The sequence below is a fragment of the Dendrobates tinctorius genome, unplaced genomic scaffold (assembly GCF_039654945.1).
Source record: "Dendrobates tinctorius isolate UK_male_01 unplaced genomic scaffold, ASM3965494v1 ptg000009l, whole genome shotgun sequence".
In the NCBI taxonomy this organism is placed as follows: Eukaryota; Metazoa; Chordata; class Amphibia; order Anura; family Dendrobatidae; genus Dendrobates; species Dendrobates tinctorius.
The window spans coordinates 2,118,957-2,142,357 of record NW_027361677.1 but is presented as its reverse complement, the minus strand read 5'-3'; positions in this window follow the sequence as shown (position 1 = coordinate 2,142,357).

The window sequence follows — 23,401 nt, the reverse complement described above, 5'->3', positions numbered from 1 at the left end:
CGGCGACCTACAGCATTGACTGTGTTAGTGTGGCTGGTCTGGAGCCGGAATCTCCAGGAGTGGACCCTCAGGCCGTGGCACCGAGGGGCCCCGGGCGAGCTGCCAGGTGGAACCGACCCCTATACAGGGACCGTTAGGAGCAGGCCCAGGGGTTCGAGTACCACGGTAGCCGATAGCGAGAGGGACGGCTCAGGATGGATTGGAGTAGGACTGTGGGACTGAAGTGTAGATGACAGAACAGAGCTGGAACACAGGAGACAGGAGTGGAGTAAGACTGTAGACTGGAACGTGGAGGGACTGAAGTGTAGATGACAGAACAGAGCTGGAACACAGGAGACAGGAATGGAGTAAGACAGTAGACTGGAACGTGGAGGGATGGCTGGAGCAGGAACACAGGAGACAGGATTAGAGGAGGACGGAAGGACTGGAGCAGGATGGAACTGGAACACCGGAGGCAGGACTGTAGTAGGACGGAAGGCCTGGAGCAGGATGGAACAGGAACACCAGAGGCAGGACTGGAGTAGGAAGGAAGGACTGGAGCAGGATGTAACAGGAACACCAGAGGCAGGATTGGAGTAGGGCGGCAGGACTGGAGCAGGATGGAACAGGAACACCGGAGGCAGGACTGGAGTAGGTCGGCAGGACTGGAGCAGGATGGAACAGGAACACCAGAGGCAGGATTGGAGTAGGACGGTAAGGACTGGAGCAGGATGGAACAGGAACACCGGAGGCAGGACTGGAGTACAGCAGGGGACACGGATAGTTGGACTGCGAGGCTGCTGCAGAGAGCACACGAGAACGGGACTGTGAGTCTGCAGAGAGCACACGAAGAAGCGAGGCCCAGTGTGCTAGGAAACATAACGATCAGGCGCCTCCCTCAGGGGGAAGCGGCCTGATATGCCCCTGTCTGGTCTGCCATTGGTCAGGGGGTGCTTCCGGGTCAGGTCATAGCCGGAGCACAAGAAGCAGAAGGGAGGCGCGGCCGCGGCCTATGGCGCATGCGCATTGCATGCAAAGACGCCGTCGGCCGCGCGCCTGTCAGAGGTGACCGCCGTGGCTGTCGGGCGGCGATGGGCTGCGGCATGGGAGCGATGGCCGGGTGAGTATGCAGAGACGGCGTGACAGACTGTCACAATCAGTTATTGGCTACAGTGCTCAGAAATCCATTTTGACAAAATAAGTACATAGGCACTCACTGATAAAGTTAGTGGTTGGCTGCAGGGGTCACAAATCCATCCGTTAGTCCCCTTGACCTTTATCTTGCTCCTTCACTTCCATCTCTAGTTTGTTGCATCATGACCACTCTGCAATGTACCGTAAGTCCCCGGCTTTACTTTGACTTGGATTCTGCTCCACTCCAGACATCCAAAAGGTAAGTCCACACATACCTTCTTGTTTGCAAATGGAATTTCCAGCACTAGGAAAATCAACTTTCAGTTTTTAGTATAATACCTTGAATTTTTTTTTTTTACACTTCTTCACATTACACCCACAAACTTAAATGTGATATAACAATACAAAGTGGCAAGTATTTGTAAAAGGAAACTATACATGGTTTTCTAAATATTTTAAAATATTAATCTGAAAATTGTGACTTGCATTTGTATTCAGCGCCCCTGAGCTAAAACTTTGTAGTTCCACCTTTCATTTCAATTAGTGCTGCAAGTCTTTTGGGATATGTCTATCTGCTTTGCACATCTAGAGGTTGACATTTTTGCCCATTCTTCTTTGTATACTAGCTCAGTGAGATTGAATGAAGAGTGACAGTGAACAGCAATTTTGAAGTCTTCTCAATAGGATTTAGGTCTGGACTGTGACTGGGCCAGTCACACACATGAATACGTGAACATGTTTTGATCTAAATCATCCACTGTAGCTCTGGCAGGATGTTTAGGGTCGTTATCCTGCTGGAAAGTGAACTTATGCCATAGTCTCAAATCTTTTGCAGCCTCTAACAAGTTTTCCTCTAGGATTACCCTGTATTTAGCTACATCCATCTTCCCATCAACTCTTACCAGCTTCCCTGTCCCTGCTGAATAAATGACTCCCCACAGCATGATGCTGCCACCACCATATTTGACAGTGGGGATGGCGATTTGATAGAGTGATATGCAGTGCTGGTTTTCTCTCCCACATAGTGTTTTGAATGTTACCTAAAAAGTTCTACTGTGGTCTCAGCTGACCAGAGCATTTTCTTCCACATGCTTGCTGTGTGCCCTACATTACTTTTTGCAGACTGCAACCTGGACTTCTTATGGCTTGCTTTAAAAAATGTCTTTCTTCTTGTCACTCTTCCATAAAGGCCAGATTTATGGATTATACGACCAATACTTGTCTTGTGGACAGATTCTCTCACCAGAGCGGTGGATCTTTGCAGCTCCTTCAGACTGACCATGGGTCTCTTAACTGCTTCTCTAGTTAGGGCTCTCCTTGCCTGGGATGTCAGTTTAGGTTGACAGCCATGTTTTGGTAGGTTTGCAGTTGTGCCATACTGTTTCTATTTTTGGATTGAACAGTGTTCTGAGACATTTAAAGTTTGTTATTTTTTTTCACAACCTATCCCTGCTTTACTCTTCTCCACAACTTTATCCCTGACCTGTCTGGTGTGTACGTTAGTTTTCATGATGCTGTTTGATCCCTAATATTGTGAAACAAACCTCTGAGGCCTTCACAGAACAGCTGTAGTTATACAGAGAATAAGTTGCACACAATGGATTCAATTTACTAATTATGTAAATTCTGGTGTTATTGGTCACTCACAATTTTATTGAGGGGTACAAGACTACAGCAGGTTGAATACAGATGCATGTCAATTTTCAGGTTTAAAATTTTAAAGTAATTAGAAAACAATGTATCATTTCCTTTACAACTCACAAATACTTGCTACTTTGTGTTGTTCTTGTTGTTAAATTTATGTGTGTATACTGGAAAAATGTGCAAACGTTCAAGGGGTGTGAGTTCTTTTTCAAGGCACTGGAACTGAGGCTGCAAGTGGACAAGAAGCAGGTTGATTGTCAGCAAGTATTCAACATTTTGAGCCAGCCCTTGTGCTTGATTAACAACTGTTCATCACCGTTGATAACAGAGACAGAACCGAGCTGAACATGCATCAACCAAACCTATGGGACTGGAGTTAGGAGAGGAACAGTGTGGTGGATCAATGGACTTGGTAGGTAATGGCCACATAAAAATTCTAAATTTATTATTTCAGCGCACCTAGTGAGTAGTCCGCGGCTTTATCTTCTAAGGCAAATATTTGAAATACAGTTGTCATCCGGCATTAGATTGTATTTTAATTTGAATGCCAAAGCATGAAACATGAAGTTTGTTAAGTCATTTTCATTTCTGCTGCCTATCCTAAAATATTAGAAAACAAAAGGTTAACTCAAAATGGAGTTTTTACTTTGCTTAAAGGGCATTTGCATCAAAGCATCCATGAATGCAATTCTCTTGTTTAATGAATTTTTTATGCTTATTTAATGAATTTCACCAAGGCTAGATGTTTTTTTTTCTTTCATAAAATGGATAAGGACTTTCAGTCTTATTAAATTATAGAAATGGCATTGATTTTATGAAGTGTGCACACTCATTAGGTGTGATATACCCTTATGAAAGTCTTCACAATCAGAAATATTGTAAAGGAGCGTTGCAAATCTGCCACTTGTTATAAATTTTGCTCCAAATGTGCTGTCAGTTAAGACACCATGAGATGACTGAGCTTAATTATTGCATGCAGGGATTAATTATTATTCAATTCAACAATATTGTCTAAAGAGCCTTTAGCATCTGCAAACTACATTATATATAAGATGCCTGCAAATCCCTCTATGCTCGCCATAAATGCTCCTGAGCCCATAAAGGACCTGATGGGAGGTATAACTTATTTGGTACTGCATTGAAAAGTATAGCCGACTACTGTTCACAACACAAGGGCTTGCAAGCAAAGCTAGTGGAAAATCGAAATGATAGTAATTGCTCATAAAATATAAGTGGGGGGAGAGGAATGTGAGATAGAGAACCTGGCTGACCATAAGAAATTACACTTCATAGACAAGAAAGCGAGGACTCCACTGGCCATAAGAGTTTACAGGCAAGAGAGCAAAAGAGAGGATCCCACTGATCTTAAGACCTTACACTCTACAGGAGACAAAGAGAGAAACCCTCGGACCATAAGACCTTACATTCTACAGGAGAGAAAGAGAGAACCCCTCAGACCATAAGACCTTACACTCTACAGGAGAGAAAGAGAGGACACCTCGGACCATAAGACCTTACACTCTACAGGAGAGAAAGAGAGGACACCTCGGACCATAAGATCTTACACTCTATAGGAGAGAAAGAGAGGACCCCTTGGACGATAAAAGCTTACACTCTACAGGAGAGAAAGAGAGAACCCCTCGGACCATAAGATCTTACACTCTACAGGAGAGAAAGAGGACCCCTCTGATCATAAGACCTTACACTCTACAGAAGAGAAAGAGGACCCCTCGGATCATAAGAGCTTACGCTCTACAGGAGAGAAAGAGAGGACCCCTTGGACCATAAGAGCTTACACTCTACAGGAGAACCCCTTGGACCATAAGACTTAACACTCTACAGGAGAGCGAGGACCCCTTTGATCCTAAAAGCTTACACTTTACAGATGAGAGAGACAAACCCAGTGACTTTAGAGATCAAAAGTTACTACAAATGATGTACATATGTCCTCCACTGGGAATCGCTGATCTGTGATGGCCCAGGTACTGTTCACCACTGTGCAAGGTGATAATCCGCTAGTTGTCAATGTTTCAAGGAATTATGTGTTCGGCAATGCAAAATGATGTTTGAAGCTCCCTGATGCTTTAGCAGTGTGGGAGACGGGGGCAGGGCATGTTTTTTTTTTGCAAACCACGAATTGAACTTAAAAAAAAATTGAATTCACGTGCAGCATCGAATTTCAGGAGACTCAAAGCCTCCCTGAATCGATCAGCTCATCTCTAATAGTGAGCTATTCATTTGAGTGGGACCACTGTAATATAGTTTATACATCTCCCCAGTGAAAGGTCACCAGAGAAGGTCAAAGTTCAGTGACAAACATTTTTTGTTTCTTTTATGGTCAAGAAAGTTGTTAGGAGAAAAAAAATACTTCCACATGAAGAGTACTTGGAGAAAAATGGGTGGAGACAGTAAACGAGCCCAGAGACCAATGGATGCATTAGGACACTCCAATGTGGCATAATGCTCAATTAATATACAAACCACTGCCAATACAAGTAAGATCAATTAGTAACGTAAACTAAATTTTTAATGCTGCTTGAGCTGTGTCAATTTTAATATTTTATGTGCATTAAAAAATCCTGTTTAAAATATTAAAATATTTTTCAGATTGTCTGCTCATTGTGGATTTGTCTTTACTTTTACTTAAAACAAATTATAGACTTTAAATAATATGTTTGAGATTTTCCCAGAGGGACAGATTATTTAGAAATGAGCAATTTTGCAGTTTTTGGCACTTGTATGTTGTATTTAGACATTTAGATATTTTCATATCAGTGATACATCTAATATATTTGAATGTAGAGGATCTAAAAAATAATAAAATGTATAAATCAATAAGCCACAATGTATTTATGGAAATGTAGGTGCCAACTGGAAAAAAAAAAATCTCAAAGATTTTTATGGATCTTATTTTTTTTTCTGTGTAAAATCAAACGCCAGCAAATCCTAAATACAAACATTAGTCGTATGGTATGGGTAAGAATCATAATAAATTATTAATTTAATAATTAAATTATAATAAATAATAAGTAATAAATGTAATTTAGTCCCAATAGCTAAAGAAAAAGAAAATATATTTTAACACAAAGACACCTGGCACCCATTAATATATGGAGGCAATGGGTTTTAGTGAATTTGTCAAAAAATAAGTATGACCCTTTAAAAAATAAATGGAATCAAACAGGCTCAGCCAATAAAATATATAGTACCCAATATATTTTTAGGTTTGGCTGACACTTTTCTTTTTTGACTTCTGGGTTTTGCTAACTTCTTAATTTTTTTTCATAACATTGGCACATGCAATTCACGAATTTTTTGCAAAGCCTAAAATTGTTTTATTTTTTCTCTTTAAATCGATTTTGTGGGTTTTTGGCAAGAAAAGTCACAGGTTTAGCAAAGTGTCGCAAAAATGCGGCAACATAACTGGCAAATCATGAAGTCATTCCAGGGGTGGGCGGACTAGAATAGAACTGCATCAAATTATGACTTTTTTAAGTAACTTTTCTAATGTAAAAAATGACAATTTTAGGGGGGTCTAAAATAAGAAATGTGTCATCTTTAACTTTAGTCCTTTTAGAGATCATTTCATCTTCGATTTGCTTAACTGTTCACAATAATAGTAATTAGGGCTAAATTCATTAATGCATTTATGCCTTTTGAGTTTTTAGTGTTTTTGCATTTTTTTTTATTTGTTACACCAAATTTGTATTTCTATTTGTGCTTTTTTAATGTCTATTTTATATGTGTTTGCGTTTTTTTTAAAAAATGTTTGTCATTAAGGGCATGGTTTAGACTTTACAGATGTTTTACCTGATTCATCATTTAAAACTTTTCAAAAAAGGCAAAATTTCGCAGAAATGTGCTCATGTACTCCTGTCCCTACCTTTAGTGATTTTATGTACACAAGAAATTTATGAGTTCTTTTTTTTTGACATTTTGAAAAGATGCACCTTTTTACTCTCAAAGTTGTAAAAATGCTTAAAGACAAAAAGAAAGACGGTTTTTGCTTTGCCCAAAATTCATGAACCGTATTCACCATTTTGAATAATCTGGAACAAAGATCAGCGAATACTTTAAGATAAAAAAAGAAAAGTGACCTAAAAAAATGAAAATTATCATACTCAGTGGCGTAACTAGAGACTGATGGGCTACGGTGCAAGCTTTGGACCAGGGCCCCATCCCCATCCTGATATATAATATATAGGACTGCTCCGAGATGGGTATACTGTGACATTGGTGGAGTGGCTTAGTATACATTTTTTGCAAAAAACATATCAACTAAATACCCTGTTTTTGTTATCAACTTTTTACTACCACTTGCTGTTTACTGTTATATATCTTTTTTACAACAGAGTATTTTTGCAGGTTTGTTATACTGTGTTTCATATATATATATCTTCTTTCCAAGGGGGGCATGTACTTCTGGTGACACGAAGGGAAGTCAGCCTACTAACAGAAATATAGAACGGTGTAACGATTAAGAATAGGACCAAGCTGGACAAGTATAAAGGCCTGACCCCAACTTATACCCTAAGACTGCTAAACAAAGATTCACAGCACTCGCTGCAAGACTAGGGAGATACACTAGAGAAGCTGAGGCCAAGAAGATAAATACCTTGTTCTCCAGAGAACCATCCAAGGTGTACTCCCAACTACAGAGCAACAGCACAAAGGTTGCAACTCCACCAATAGAAGAGACTGAACAATACTTGAGGAACATATGGGATAGGGACAAAACACACATCACCAGTGCAATGTGGCTGCAAGATCTGAGAATGAAACACAGCAACCACCTAGAGCAAGAACCAGTCACCATTAAAGAAGCAGACATCCAACAGCGGGTCAAGAACATGAAGAACTGGACAGCACCTAGCCCAGACATGATCCACACCTACTGGCTAAAGAAATTAATGGCAGTACATGAACGCATGGCAAAACAGATGAACCAACTGCTAGAAGCAGGCCACAACACAGCTTGGCTAACACAAGAAAGAAAAGTGCTGGTCATTAAGGATCCTCACAAAGGAACAGTTCCAAGCAAATACCGCCCAATAACCTGTCTTACAACAACAAGGAAACTCCTGTCAGGCATCATAGCCATCAAGCTACAGAGCCAAATGAACCAGTACATGAATCCAGCTCAGAAAGGCATCGGGACTGACACCAAAGACTCTAAGCACTAGCTCCTAGTAGTTAGAGCAGTCGCTCAAGACTCAAGATCCAGACAGACCAATCTCAGCACAGCCTGAATTGACAACAGGAAAGCCTATTACTCAATGCCACACACATGGATCTGTGAATGCTTGGCTCTCTACAATGTCAACAGGAAATTAAGAACCTTCCACAAACTCAATGGGGCTATGGAGAACAACATTGGAAGCCAACTCAAGACAACTAGCACAAGTGACCATCAAATGCGGCATATACCAAGGTGATGCACTGACCCCCATTGCTGCTCTGCATAGGCTTGAACCACCTCAGTCAGATAATTACAGAGTCTAGCTATGGATACAATTCTAAAAGTAGAAGCACCATCAGCCACCTCCTCTACATGGATGACATCAAGCTGTATGCGAAAAACGAATGAGACATCAATTCACAGATCCACCTGACAAGGATCTACAATGAAGACATCGGGATGTCCTTCACACTAGAGACGTGCATTTGGTAATAAAGAAAGGCAAGGTAGTCAAGACTGGAGGAATGGAATTACCAGCAGGACACATAACAGATGTACAGACATGCTACAAGTACCTCGGCATCCCACAGGGATATGGTAACCATGATGAGTAGGCAAAGAAAGCAGCAACATCCAAATACCATCAAAAGGGTAAGACAGGTCTTGAAGAGCCAGCTCAATGGGAAGAATAAAATCCATGCCATCAATACATATACACTGCCATTTATCAGATACCCTGCTGGTATAGTGTGCTGGCCAAAAGAAGACATGGAAGCTGCAGATATGAAGACACGAAAGCTCCTCACAATGCATGGAGGTCTCCACCCTAAGTCTAGCACCCAAAGATTGTATACCAACAGAAAGGAGGGTGGTTGAGGCTTGATAAGCATCCAAGCCACCATCACGGATGAAACAAGGAGTATCCATCAGAAAAATGGAAAGAAAAGATGAGATGCTGAGAGAAAGCCTAAGGCAGCAACACCAACAAATCTGGAAGGAAGAACAGGATCATGAAGCACCATGGCAAGACATGGAGAAATCCTACCAATGGCTGGGGAAATCTGGACTTCGAGACAGCACAGAGGCACTAATCACAGTGGCATAATAGCAAGCACCAAGTACCAGATCCATAGAAACAGGAATCTACCACACAAGACAAGACCCAAGGTGCAGACTATGCAAAGAAATCTCAGAAGCCATCCAACACATAGTGTCAGGATGAAAAATGCAAGCAGGAACTGTGTATACTGAACGCCACAACCAAGTAGCGGGAATTGTATACATGAACATCTGCACAGCATATCGGCTAAGTCCTCCAAAGTCCAGGTGGGAGACTGCAGAGAAAGTGGTGGAGAATGAAAGGACAAAAATCCTGTTGGACTCCAAGATCCAGACGGATAAACTGGTGTTGGCTAACCAACCAGACATTGAGATAGTAGACAAGGATCAGAAGACAGCAATGATAATAGATGTGGCAGTTCCAAGTGACAGCAACATCAGAAATAAGGAATATGAGAAGCTGGAGAAATACCAGGGCCTCAAAGGAGAACTGGAGAAGATGTGGAAGGTGAAGGCAACAGTGATTCCAGTGGTGATAGGAGCACTTAGAGCAGTGACCCGTAAGTTGGAAGAATGGCTGCAACAGATCCCAGGAGCAACATCTGAACTCACTGTCCAGAAAAGCGCAATGCGGAGAACAACCAAGATCCTGCACAGAACTCTCAAACTACCTGGTCTCTGGTAGAAGACCAGAGAATGAGTAAGGACAACAAAGACCTCCCCCAGTGGGGGGGTGAGAAGGAAAATTTTATTATATATATATATATATATATATATATATATATATATACACACACACACACACATATACATACATACATACATACATATATATACACACACACACATATATGTATACACACACACAAACATGCAAACACACACACGTCCTCCATCCTGGTACATACAGTGTCATGCGAAAGTAATCGGCCCCCTCAAACTTTTCAACCTTTTCCCACATATCATGCTTCAAACATAAAGAAACCAAATGTAAATTTTTGGTGAAGAATCAACAAGTGGAACACAATTGCAAGGTTGAACGAAATTTGTTGATTATTTTACATTTTTGTGGAAAGTCAAAAACTGAAAAGTGGGGCATGCCATATTATTCGGCCCCTTTACTTTCAGTGCAGCAAACTCACTTGAGAAGTTCATTGTGGATCTCTGAATGATCCAATGTTGTCCTAAATGACTAATGATTAGAGTTGAGCGATACCGTCCGATACTTCAAAGTATCGGATCGGAATGGATCGGCCGATCTTTAGAAAAAGTATCGGTATCGCCGATTCCGATACCGGAAGTCCCATTCAAGTCTATGGGACTTCCGGTATCGGAATAAGAAAAACCCTGTTTTTGCCTTGTACAGCCTCTCTGGGGTCTGTGCAGGCTCCGGTGGTCTGTGCCGGCCTGCCGGGGGGCTGTGCAGGCTCCGGTGGGCTGTGCCGGCCTGCCGGGGGGCTGTGCCGGCCTGCCGGGGGGCTGTGCAGGCTCCGGGGGGCTGTGCCGGCCTGCCGGGGGGGCTGTGCCGGCCTGCCGGGGGGCTGTGCCGGCCTGCCGGTGGTCTGTGCAGGCAAGTCCCATCGGGCGATGCCTGCTACCATGACAGTGATTGACACATTAGCCAATGATGGGACAGTAGTAGTCCCATCATCCGGCTAATGTGTTGAATGTAAAAAAAAAAAAAAATTACATGCTACATACATGCTACATACATACAACATGCATACTACATACATGCTACATTCATACTACATACTACATACATGCTACATTCATACTACATAAATACTACATGCAACATACATACTACATATATACTACATACATACTACATGCATGCTACATACATACTGCATGCTACATACATACTACATGCTACATACATACCACATATATACTACATACATACTACATGCATGCTACATACATACCACATACATACTACATACATACTACATACATACTACATGCATGCTACATGCATGCTACATGCTACATACATAACACATATATACTACATGCATGCTACATACATACTACATGCTACATACATACCACATACATACTACATGCATGCTACATACATACTACATGCATGCTACATACATACTACATGCATGCTACTTACATACTACATGCTACATACTACATATATACTACATGCATGCTACATACATACTACATGCTACATACATACTACATATATACTACATGCATGTTACATACATACTACATGCTACATACATACTACATATATACTACATGCATGCTACATACATACTACATGCTACATACATACTACATATATACTACATGCATGCTACATACATACTACATGCTACATACATACTACATATATACTACATGCATGCTACATACATACTACATGCTACATACATACTACATATATACTACATGCATGCTACATACTACATGCTACATACATACTACATATATACTACATGCATGCTACATACATACTACATACATACTACATGCATGCTACATACATACTACATGCTACATACATACCACATACATACTACATATATACTACATGCATGCTACATACATACTGCATGCTACATGCATGCTACATACATACTACATACATACTACATGCTACATACATACCACATATATACTACATACATACAATACATTCATACAATACATACATAGACATACAGTACATATAACATAGAGTAACATACTTACCAATACTTGTCACATTGTTCCCCGAAGCCATTGTCTTTTCCGGAATAAATATTAACATAACAAACCACAAAAATACTCACCCACGATCCGAAGCAGTCCACGAGTGTGTCCCACGACGATCTTGGGTAGAGAACTGCAGCATCAGCTGATGCTGCCGTTCTCTACGGGCTGTAGGAATCCAATGACGGAAGGTAGGTATCCTTCCGCACTGTATTCCTCCGCCACTTAAAAAAAAAAGTCCCTAGTCTCACTTTATGCCATTGCTGTGTGGGAATTTCCCACGCAGCAATGGCATAAAGTGAGACTAGGGACTTTTTTTTTTTTTAAGTGGCGGAGGAATACAGTGCGGAAGGATACCTACCTTCCGTCATTGGATTCCTGCAGCCCGTAGAGAACGGCAGCATCATCTGATGCTGCCGTTCTCTACCCAAGATCGTCGTGGGACACACTCGTGGACTGCTTCGGATCGTGGGTGAGTATTTTTGTGCTTTGTTATGTTAATATTTATTCCGGAAAAGACAATGGCTTCGGGGAACAATGTGACAAGTATTGGTAAGTATGTTACTCTATGTTATATGTACTGTATGTCTATGTATGTATTGTATGAATGTATTGTATGTATGTAGTATATATGTGGTATGTATGTAGCATGTAGTATGTATGTAGTATGTATGTAGCATGCATGTAGTATATATGTAGTATGTATGTAGCATGTAGCATGTATGTAGTATGTATGTAGTATGTATGTAGCATGTAGCATGTATGTAGTATGTATGTAGCATGTAGTATGTATGTAGTATGTATGTAGTATGCATGTAGCATGCAGTATGTATGTAGCATGCATGTAGTATATATGTAGTATGTATGTAGCATGCATGTAGTATATATGTAGTATGTATGTAGCATGTAGCATGTATGTAGTATATATGTAGTATGTATGTAGCATGTAGTATGTATGTAGCATGTATGTAGTATGTATGTAGCATGCATGTAGCATGCATGTAGTATGTATGTAGTATGTATGTAGTATGTATGTAGCATGCAGTATGTAGCATGTATGTAGCATGTATGTAGTATGTATGTAGTATATATGTAGTATGTATGTAGTATGTATGTAGCATGTAGTATGTATGTAGCATGTAGTATGTATGTAGCATGCATGTAGTATATATGTAGTATGTATGTAGCATGTAGTATGTATGTAGCATGCATGTAGTATATATGTAGTATGTATGTAGCATGTAGTATGTATGTAGCATGCATGTAGTATGTATGTAGTATGTATGTAGTATTTTTTTTTTTTTTAACATTTAACACATTAGCCGGATGATGGGACTACTACTGTCCCATCATTGGCTAATGTGTCAATCACTGTCATGGTAGCAGGCATCGCCAGATGGGACTTGTAGTCCCATCGGACGATGCTTGCACAGACCCCCGGACATCAGCACAGCCCCCCGGCAGGCCGGCACAGCCCCCCGGCAGGCCGGTACAGACCCCCACAGGGTGCACAGACCACCGGCAGGCCGGCACAGCCCCCCGGCAGGCCGGTACAGACCCCCACAGGGTGCACAGACCACCGGCAGGCCGGCACAGCCCCCCGGCAGGCCGGTACAGACCCCCACAGGGTGCACAGACCACCGGCAGGCCGGCACAGCCCCCCGGCAGGCCGGTACAGACCCCGGGCAGTCCACACAGCCCTCGGCAGGCCGGCAGAGACCCCCGGAAGGCCCGAAATGACGGCGCATCATGATGCGCACACACCGCGCATCATGATGACGTCAGGCTGTCAATCAACTTTGAACTTCCGATTCCGATGCCGAATTCCGATATTGAAAAAATATCGGAAGTCGGTATCGGAATTCCGATACAGCAAGTATCGGCCGATACCCGATACTTGCGGTATCGGAATGCTCAACACTACTAATGATGATAAATATAATCCACCTGTGTGTAATCAAGTCTCCATATAAATGCACCTGCTCTGTGATAGTCTCAGGGTTCTGTTTGAAGCACAGAGAGCATCATGAAGACCAAGAAACACAACAGGCTGGTTCGTGATACTGTTGTGGAGAAGTTTAAAGCCGGATTTAGATACAAAATGATTTCCAAAACTTTAAACATCCCAAGGAGCACTGTGCAAGCGATCATATTGAAATGGAATACCACTGCAAATCTACCAAGACCCGGCCGTCCCTCGAAACTTTCATCTCAAACAAGGAGAAGACTGATCAGAGATGCAGCCAAGAGGCCCATGATCACTTTGGATGAACTGAGAGATCTACAGCTGAGGTGGGACAGTCTGTCCATAGGACAACAATCAGTCATATACTGCACAAATCTGGCCTTTATGGAAGAGTGGCAAGAAGAAAGCCATTTCTCAAAGATATCCATGAAAGGTTTTGTTTAAAGTATGCAACAAGCCACCTGGGCGACACACCAACATGTGGAAGAAGGTGCTCTGGTCAGATGAAACCAAAATTGAACATTTTGGCAACAATGCCAAATGATATGTTTGGCGTAAAGGCAACACAGCTCATCACCCTGAACACACCATCCCCACTGTCAAACATGCTGGTGGCAGCATCATGGTTTGGGTCTGCTTTTCTTCAGCAGGGACAGGGAAGATGGTTAAAATTGATGGGAAGATGGATGGAGCCAAATACAGGACCATTCTTGAAGAAAACCTGTTGGAGTCTGAAAAAGACCTGAGACTGGGGCAGAGATTTGTCTTCCAACAAGACAATTATCCCAAACATAAAGCAAAATCTACAATGGAATGGTTCACAAATAAATGTATCCAGTAGAGTTGAGCGACTTTTGTTTTTTTAGGGTCGAGTTTCGTTTCGTGAAACCCGACTTTTCCAAAAGTCGGGTCGAGCAAGATCGTCCGATTATAGGGAAAAGTCGGGGTCGTCCAGAAACACGAAACCCAATGTAAGTCAATGGGGAATAAAAGTCGGCAGTGAGAGGAGGACAGGAAACACACCTACAGTGCCCATTTGAATGCCAAAAACATCAATTCTTCTTACTTAAGCTTGTCAACCTTAATTAACTTCATAATACAAGTTACGCACTGAAAAATGCTGGTTTATTTGGCTACAGTTGTGGGGGGGAGGGCTGGCTCCAGGTTTTCATGTGCCCTGGGCGAAAGAGCGTCCCTTTAACACATACCACAACTCATCATGCTCCGATACGGCAGAGAAATAGCGGTATAGTACAATGAAAAATACTTCACTTTTTACATTTCATGACGAGGCCCATCTATTTCTCCATACAGAATCATTGGTCCCATATAATGTTTGAAACAGTATATGATGAGCGCCACATAATGCTACAGTATATGTTGGTCCCCATGGATGAAGCTCCACTGTCTTATGGGCCCAAATAATGCTCCAAACATAATGGGCCCCATTTCTAATGCTCTAGTGTATAATGGGCCCTGTAAATGCTGCTCCAGTGTCTGATGTCCACCTTTGGAATGTTCCATGTATGGTGGGCCCCATCAATCATTCTCCAGAGTATAGTGCTCCCCAAAAATTGCTGTCCCAACATTGAAACCAATCAAATAAGTCTCCTCGCTAGGGAATCCCTGTACTAGTCTGGACTCCTCGTCGTCCCCATCTTCCATCTCACTGCACAGTATTTCAACCTTGCAAGTGCTGTGATCCTGAGCAAGCAGGGGGGGCCCACTCATTGGCGACGGCACTGGCACAGGGCCCCTGATAGTACGGTGGTGTGTCTGATGGCGGGTGGGCCGAACCTGCACTTTCATCTGCAGCTTCCTCTTTGTCACCGTATAAGATGGAACTGTATATGGGAAGGGTAACCTGAGTTTCATCAGGGTCAGATTCAGGCCGTGTAGAGTGCGAGGGGAATGTAGTGGTCTGGGTCAATGTACCAGCAGATTCATCGAGCAGTGGCTGGGCATCAGTGCACTTGTGTCGCCCCCAGGAGTACGGTAGCCACAGTGGCATTACCTTCCTCCTAGGGAGTGTGATGTCATGCTTGGGAGCAACGAACGATCTCTCTAGCAGGTTAACTGATTGGGCGGCGTTATTCCCACGAATCATGACCCTCCAAACAGCGTTCATGAAGGCAAAGTGTTTGTTTTACGTGGGCAGTATGGTTGCAAAGCTGAACCTTAAAGGAATGTCCAGAAGGGCACCACCAGGAGTGGAGCCTACGGTTAAATTCGACTCCACCTGGGAAACCTCAACCATGCCAGCTACAGAAAAGATGCACACATTGCAAGCTTAATTCCGTTAACGAACAAAACTCCGTCATGCCCCGCGGTCCGAGTCCGGCTTACTAGAGGGACACGTGAGGCTCTGGCACATGAGATTGGCCAATAACTGGTGTGTCATGCCCTTACATGTCCGTGGCTGCATGTGCGCTACACTGAAAAGGCCAGCGTTTGTTGCTTACAGGTGCAGATAACCCGCTGAACAACGTTAGTGATGGGGATCACTGATTACAATTATTACCCGCGAACAATGATTTCCCAGTAAGTGCAGGTCAACCGCAGTTCCGGAATTAGGCCTAACCGTCATTCCTGAAAAAATGAAAAACTTACGTGTGCAATCTACAGGTGCTGTAGCTTGCTTAACAGCTCGCCAGCCTTTCTCACGCCCAGTATGGATTACATGTGATTGCACAAAGGTGAGAAAGGGTACCGTATCCCCAGATAACATGTATGGATAGCGTACACATTCAAAATATATGTCTATACATCAGGAGGCAGGCTCAGACGGTGTTAGGCCCAGTATGGATTGCACGTGATTGCACAAAGGTGAGAAAGGGTACCGTATCCCCGGATAACATGTATGGATAGCGTACACATTCAAAATATATGTCTATACATCAGGAGGCAGGCTCAGACGGTGTTAGGCCCAGTATGACTTGCACGTGATTGCACAAAGGTGAGAAAGGGTACCGTATCCCCAGATAACATGTATGGATAGCGTACACATTCAAAATATATGTCTATACATCAGGAGGCAGGCTCAGACGGTGTTAGGCCCAGTATGGCTTGCACGTGATTGCACAAAGGTGAGAAAGGGTACCGTATCCCCAGATAACATGTATGGATAGCGTACACATTCAAAATATATGTCTATACATCAGGAGGCAGGCTCAGACGGTGTTAGGCCCAGTATGGCTTGCACGTGATTGCACAAAGGTGAGAAAGGGTACCGTATCCCCAGATAACATGTATGGATAGCGTACACATTCAAAATATATGTCTATACATCAGGAGGCAGGCTCAGACGGTGTTAGGTCCAGTATGGCTAGCACGTGATTGCACAAAGGTGAGAAAGGGTACCGTATCCCCGGATAACATGTATGGATAGCGTACACATTCAAAATATATGTCTATACATCAGGAGGCAGGCCCAGATGGTGTTAGGCCCAGTATGGCTTGCACGTGATTGCACAAAGGTGAGAAAGGGTACCGTATCCCCAGATAACATGTATGGATAGCGTACACATTCAAAATATATGTCTATACATCAGGAGGCAGGCTCAGACGGTGTTAGGCCCAGTATGGATTGCACGTGATTGCACAAAGGTGAGAAAGGGTACCGTATCCCCGGATAACATGTATGGATAGCGTACACATTCAAAATATATGTCTATACATCAGGAGGCAGGCCCAGACGGTGTTAGGCCCAGTATGGCTTGCACGTGATTGCACAAAGGTGAGAAAGGGTACCGTATCCCCAGATAACATGTATGGATAGCGTACACATTCAAAATATATGTCTATACATCAGGAGGCAGGCTCAGACGGTGTTAGGCCCAGTATGGATTGCACGTGATTGCACAAAGGTGAGAAAGGGTACCGTATCCCCGGATAACATGTATGGATAGCGTACACATTCAAAATATATGTCTATACATCAGGAGGCAGGCCCAGACGGTGTTAGGCCCAGTATGGCTTGCACGTGATTGCACAAAGGTGAGAAAGGGTACCGTATCCCCAGATAACATGTATGGATAGCGTACACATTCAAAATATATGTCTATACATCAGGAGGCAGGTTCAGACGGTGTTAGGCCCAGTATGGCTTGCACGTAATTGCACAAAGGTGAGAAAGGGTAACGTATCCCCAGATAACATGTATGGATAGCGTACACATTCAAAATATATGTCTATACATCAGGAGGCAGGCTCAGACGGTGTCAGGCACAGTATGGATTTGACGGCCCAGACTACACAGCGGAGGAGCAGGGAGAGGTAAAGATTGCAAATGCTGGGGCCCTGCCCAAGCAAGGGGGGCCCACTCGTGGGCGTCGGTACTGGCACTGAGCCCCTCAAAGTACGGCGGTGTGTCTGACGGCGGGTGTGCACCACCACCGTCAGAGACACTTGATTGCACTATGAGGGTCCCTGTGCCAGTGCCCGCGCCCAAGAGTCGGCCTACCCACCTGTCCAGGGCAACGGCACTAGCACGGTGTCGTGCGCTAGGTGGTGACCACAGCCATGGGGGGGAGGCCGCACAGTTAGAGAGTTTTTGAAAGTGGCATATGTTGATGTTGGACATTCAGCTGATGCAAAAGGCGAAATAGGTCAAGTCCCAGGAAGAGGTGGACCAAAGCAAGCCATTTTTCTGTCACCCTATGTGTCATCAGGGGAAGGTGGGACAAAATCCTTGGAAACCCATGCATGGTTCATTTTAATGAAGGTTAGATCATCCACATTTTGGGTTGACAGACGGGTCCTTTTTTCTGTCAGGATTGATCCAGCTGCACTGAAGACTCTTTCCGATAGCACACTTACAGCTGGGCAAGCGAGCTCCTGTAAGGCATATTGTGCCAATTCAGGCCAGGTGTCCAGTTTAGCGGCCCAATAGTCAAAGGGGAATGACCTGTGTGGGAGAACATCGATATGGGAGGAAAAGTAGTTTGTAACCATAGTTGACAACTGCTGTCTCCTGTCACTTTCCATCGATGCAGTATTACCAGTTGTGTGAGCGGTACTTGAAAAATCAGTCCACAACATTGTCATGAAACCCCTGTCTCCAACGCCACTTCTGCTGTGTGCACCACGAACACCTCTGCCAAGCTGCCCCCGGCCCGTACGGCTCGTGTGAGAACCATCACCGCTGCTGTGTGCTGGGAATGCCTCAAGCAACCGATTTACCAGAGTTGCTTGTTTATTAGCCAATATTAGGTCAAGGTTCTCCTGTGGCATGATGTTTTGTAATTTGCCTTTATAGTGTGGATCCAGGATGCTGGCCAACCAGTAGTCGTCATCGTTCATCATTTTGGCAATGCGGGGGTCCCTTTTTAGGATCTGCAAGGCATAATCTGACATGTGGGCCAATGTTCCCGGTGTCAATGATGCACTGCGAGTGCTGGTTGGAGGAGCACTTTCTGGCAAATCCACATCCCTCCAGTCACGCACAAACCCTGTACCAGACCTTGCCACGCCAACATTTTCACTTGCCCCACGAGATGCATCCTCCTTCCCTAAGTGATCATCACCATCATACTCCTCCTCCTCTTCTTCCTCCACCTCGTCCAGGAGAGGTCCCTGAGCAGACAATGGCTGAATGTCATCAAGGATTCCCTCCTCCTCTTCCTCCTCATCAACATTAGCTGCAGAAGCCTGCTCCTTAAGGTGCGTCAAAGTTTGCATGAGCAGACGCATAAGTGGGATGCTCATGCTTATGATGGCGTCGTCTGCGCTTACCAGCCGTGTGCATTCCTCAAAACACTGAAGGACTTTACAGAGGTCTTTCAGCTTCGACCACTGCACATCTGTCAACTCCATGTCTGCTCTCAAAGTGCCTGGCCGTGTATCCTTCCACAAATGCATTATGGCCTGCCTCTGCTCGCACAGCCGCTCCACCATGTGCAGGGTGGAGTTCCACCTTGTTGCAATGTCGATAATGAGGCGGTGGTTGGGAAGGTGGAGCAATCGCTGCAGCTTCTGCATACGAACGGAGTGTACAGGCGACCGGCGGATGTGCGCGCACAGTCTTCGCACCTTCTGGAGCAGGGCTGTTAACTCCGGATAATTTTTGAGGAAGCACTGCACCACCAGGTTCAAGGTGTGAGCCAAGCAAGGTATGTGGCTGAGTTTTGAAAGGGCTATGGCTGCCACAAAATTACGGCCGTTATCACTAACTACCTTGCCTGCCTCAAGATGTACACTGCCCAGCCATGACTCAGTTTGTCGCTTCTAGTACTCGGCCAGCACCTCGGCGGTGTGCCTGTCGCCCAAACACATCATCTGCAACACAGCCTGCTGACGCTTTCCACTAGCTGCTCGATAGGGGGACACCTCGTGTGCAACAGTGGCAGCTGCAGATGGAGTGCTCGTACGACTGCGCTCTGTGGACGAGCTTTCGCTTCTGGAGGAGGAGGAGGAGGAGGAGGGTCGAACGCCTACAGCCAGCTGTTTCCTATACCGTGGGCTAGGCAGCACTGTCCCACCACCGCTGTCCCCTGTGGACCCTGCATCCACCACATTAACCCAGTGGGCAGTGATGGACACGTAACGGCCCTGGCCATGCCGACTGGACCATGCATCAGTTGTGAGGTGCACCTTTCCGCTCACTGACTGCTTGAGTGCATGGACAATGCGGTCTTTCACATGATGGTGGAGGGCTGGGATGGCTTTGCGAGAGAAGAAGTGGCGACTGGGTAGGTCATAGCGTGGTACTGCATAGGCCATGAGTTCGCGGAAAGCTGCGCTTTCCACCAACCGAAAGGGCATCATCTCAAACGAGATTAGTTTGGCAATGTGGCGTTCAAACCCAGTGTACGCGGATGAGAGACTGAGTACTTTCTTGACCTACTCATAGTGTCTGGGAGGGTGAGCTGGACTTGAGAGCTGCATATGGTGGAAGTAGCGGTGGACAGGGCGGACTGAGAGAGGGTTGATGATGGTGATGGAGTTGGTGTTCTTTCTGATGGCCTAGAATCAGTCTTTCGTTGATATAACAGTGGGATTCCCTGACTGCTGTGGCCTTGCAACGACACCTCAACATTTGCTGCTGTGCTAACCGGTGGGCTTACAGTGGGGGAAACAATGTAGCGTTGCTGACTACCTTCGTTGTGATCAGTTGCACATGTGGCACTTGAGGTTTGGTGTTGTGTCCACGCTTGCAAGTGCATAGTGGTTAAATGTCTAAGCATGCAACTGGTATTCAAATTTTTCAGATTTTTCCCTCGGCTAAAGGTCTTTGCGCACTTCTTACAGATAACCTTGGCCTGATCATGAGGATTTTGTTCAAAAAAGTGCCACACTGCACTCTTCCTACTTTGGCAGACATTTTGCGGCCTAGCACGCTGTGATCTTTTGACCCTCTGGACAAGCTGTCCAGCAACTCTTTTGATTTTTGGAACCTGTCTTTGGAGTGCTCCGGGCCTGCCAGATAACAGCTGTTGCGATGTCGATATCTGCTGTGGATGCTCCTCATCTGAGCTATTGGAAGCAGCACCCTCTTCCCCCAATGGATGCCAATCTGGGTCAACAACTGGGTCATCCATCACCTCCTCTTCAATGTCATGTGCACCTTCCTCTGTGTCACCGTGTATGGTGGTATAGTGTGCGGGAAGGGGCACCTGAGTCTCATCAGGGTCAGAATCTGGCTCTGTACACTGCGAGGACAATGTAGTGCTCTGAGTGAATGTACCAGCAGAATCATCTATCAGCGGCTGTGCATCAGTGCACTCCATGTCAGATTCATCTTGGCCTGGGTAATTCACCATTTCACTTGATAATCCAGGCATGGTATGTGACAACAGCTCCATGGAGTAATCAGTAGTATGGCCTGTGTCATCCTTCAATCTTGGTTGGGGTGAAGGACACAAGGAAAGGTGTGGTTCATGAACATGAGCCTCCAATGACTACTCAGTGCTTTTACTTTTTACAACTTCAGAAGAGGAGGCGATAGAGCTGGAGGCTGAGTCAGCAATGTAAGACAAAACTTTTTCCTGATGCTCTGGCTTTAAAAGCGGTTTGCCAACTCCTAGAAAACTAAGCCTTCGAAGCCTTATGGAGCCAGACGATGACGCAGGCTCAACACCTCCTGCATTCGGTCCTATTTTGCTCTTGCCACTACCATCAGATCCACCACCAACACCATCATTACCAGCTGCCAACCCCCGCCCAATTCCACGGCCTCTTCCACCAGCCTTCCTCATTTTTTGTAGAAATGTTGACAAAATCCAACAAACTATATAGTAATGTAAAACAAGGTACAAGGTGTCTATAGGACAGGGGAGATTTTGAATTTCTGCACACACTAGTGGACACTGGACACTTTTGGATTGTGTGAGGCCCACTTAATATCTGAGCGCTATGTCACAGGCTCGATGGCACAGGTGTGAACAAAGTGACTAGAGGATAAGGGAGATTTTGAATTTCTGCACACACTAGTGGACAATGGACACACTTGGATTGTGTGAGGCCCACTTAATATCTGAGCGCTATGTCACAGGCTCGATGGCACAGGTGTGAACAAAGTGACTAGAGGATAAGGGAGATTTTGAATTTCTGCACACACTAGTGGACAATGGACACTTTTGGATTGTGTGAGGCCCACTTAATATCTGAGCGCTATGTCACAGGCTCGATGGCACAGGTGTGAACAAAGTGACTAGAGGATAAGGGAGATTTTGAATTTCTGCACTCACACTAGTGGACAATGGACACTTTTGGATTGTGTGAGGCCCACTTAATATCTGAGCGCTATGTCACAGGCTCGATGGCACAGGTGTGAACAAAGTGACTAGAGGATAAGGGAGATTTTGAATTTCTGCACACACTAGTGGACACTGGACACTTTTGGATTGTGTGAGGCCCACTTAATATCTGAGCGCTATGTCACAGGCTCGATGGCACAGGTGTGAACAAAGTGACTAGAGGATAAGGGAGATTTTGAATTTCTGCACACACTAGTGGACACTGGACACTTTTGGATTGTGTGAGGCCCACTTAATATCTGAGCGCTATGTCACAGGCTCGATGGCACAGGTGTGAACAAAGTGACTAGAGGATAAGGGAGATTTTGAATTTCTGCACACACTAGTGGACACTGGACACTTTTGGATTGTGTGAGGCCCACTTAATATCTGAGCGCTATGTCACAGGCTCGATGGCACAGGTGTGAACAAAGTGACTAGAGGATAACGGAGATTTTGAATTTCTGCACTCACACTAGTGGACAATGGACACTGTTGGATTGTGTGAGGCCCACTGAATATCACAGCGCTATGTCACAGGCAGAAATTGGCTAGTGTATCACAAACTACAAGGTGTATGTAGAATTGGGCAGAATAGGAATCTCCCTAGAGTGTAGGTCTGTAAGAACGGAACAAGTCCTCCACTTATCCTTCCACAGTGACACACAGATAGCTTCACTGTGGCCGTGATAACAGCCGTTACACGGTACTGAGAGGTGCGTGCACGTACACGGCTGTCCGGTGTACGTTAAATTGTCAAGCTCCGTGTTTTTTAAGTATACGGACTGACACACGCTGTCTCTCTATAGTTTTGAATGCGATCAAACAGCAAATATATTTAACTGTTTGAAAGCTAGACAAAACTAGTAGGTGCAGGTCTGTAAGAACGGAACATGTCCTCGACTTATTCTCACAGAGTGACACACAGATAGCTTCACTGTGGCTGTGATAACAGCCGTTACACGGTACTGTGTGAGGAGCGTACAC